The sequence below is a fragment of the Neofelis nebulosa genome, chromosome 3, assembly GCF_028018385.1.
Source record: "Neofelis nebulosa isolate mNeoNeb1 chromosome 3, mNeoNeb1.pri, whole genome shotgun sequence".
Classification (NCBI taxonomy): Eukaryota; Metazoa; Chordata; class Mammalia; order Carnivora; family Felidae; genus Neofelis; species Neofelis nebulosa.
Window position 1 is genome coordinate 144,686,728 of NC_080784.1, and position 1,861 is coordinate 144,688,588.

The following is a 1,861-nucleotide window of genomic DNA, read 5'->3' on the forward strand; positions in this document are numbered from 1 at the left end:
TCTTTCAACATTCTTCAGCTGATAGATAGGCAATGAGGCGTGAAGAAGGTGAAGCGTCCAAGCTGGAATCCAACACGAACCTGGTTCTCAAGGAGACTTCTCTTAAGACCTCACTACCTCTAGTACAGGCTTAATTCCCAGGCCCTGTGTCCCCCCCCCCCCCGCCACCCCCCCCCCCCCCCCCCGTTTTGAAGCTACTTCCTCTCCCATTCCTGAGCATTTGGAGGCACAAAGCCAACATCAGGGGTGGCAGAGGAGCAGAAGGGCCATTCCGTTCTGGCTTCATGTACATCCAGAGCCTCACATATGGCCTCTGGCAGAATCTCCAGACGAGCTTCTCTGCACGCAGTCATACCAGCGCATGCGTGCCATGAAAGGCTCTTTAAAATATGCCACAATTAAAATGTCTGTAACTTGTTTTGGCGTGTCTTCATTTAAACTTTTTTTTCATGTTTTATTTATTTTTGAGAGAGAGAGAGAGACATCATGAGCAGGGGAGGGGCAGACACAGAATCTGAAGACAGGCTCCAGGCTCTGAGCTAGCTGCGAGCACAGAGCCTGATGCGGGGCTGGAACCCAGGAACAGTGAGATCATGACCTGAGCTGAAGTCGGATGTTTAACTGACTGAGCCACCCAGGTGCCCCTGGTGTGTCTTCTTCATTTTAAAGATACGTTCAGAGCCTCAAAACAGAGAGGCCTCTTGCACCTTCGGAGACCTGAGCGCAGAGGAGTTCTCAAAGGCACACACGCTGCGTAGCCTTTCGGTTACGCAGCGTCAGGGTTGAGGAATGGAGGGTAGAGGTTCTCCGCATGCAGTGGTCCGCCTCTCTAAGAAGCCCGGGGGAAGATGGCAGAATCTATCTTGCAGGGTCTCCAGAAAGACTCCCTCTCTCCACCCATCTCCACCGGCGCCCTCCACCGTCTGTGGCCTGTGCGGGCGCCCAGCAGACACGGGGCTCACGCAGACAGGGGTCCACGCTGTTCTCTGGACGCCCTGAGGCTCCATCCTCACGGCCCGGAGAGCCCGGCAAGGTGGGGTCTGCTCACCCTGCTCCCTCCTGCCCGCACAGTGTCACCAGACAGACGCTTACTGCTAAAAGAAAACCTAATTTGTCCTTGGAAGCGAGGCGCCTTCTAGCGGGGGGAATCTCAGCTGTGGGGGCATAGGGGAAGGAGGCGCCATCACGCGGGCCGGGATTGGATGTAAATGCACCGAGGGGAGCAAATGAGGGCAAGTCAAGGAGAAAAACCAGGTCTGAGACTTTAATTAGCGGCTTTCCCCCCTTTGGGATTCCTGAGAGCAAATGGAGAGGAGAGAGGAAGGGATCCAGGGAGAGAGGACGCTGGGCTGCTGGCTGTGGAGGAGCACCTGGGGGGAGACTGAGGCCCGCGGGGCGGAAGGACTGACAAGGCTCTGAGCAGGCCCTTAGGGCTGAGCACCCCCTTCGCGTGTGGTGTCACTGCCCCAGCATGGCCCCCGACTCTTGTGGTCAACAAGGATAGTCGCCAGGGCCTGGGAGGGCCACCGGGTGCCAAGGTAAGGAACAAGCCGCCGCTGCTCTCTGTGCGCAGCGGGGCCCTCAGCCAAGGGGGAAGTGAATTAGAAGACGGCGTGGTGGGTGCTAGTGGATATTCTAGACGGTGTTCACAAGGCGCAGTCAGGGCCCGGCGTGGGTGAAGTCAGTGTTGTTACAATAATTTAATGTTTATTGTTATTTGGGGTGCAAATGGGGGCCGGCAGCAACCGAGGGTGTTTGTCTTGTTCACTGCTCCCTCACTCTCACCTAGAGTAAGTCCTGGCAAATGTAATGAGAGTGTCCGTTGACTAAGTGTTTATGAGATATTTATTATATGTACATA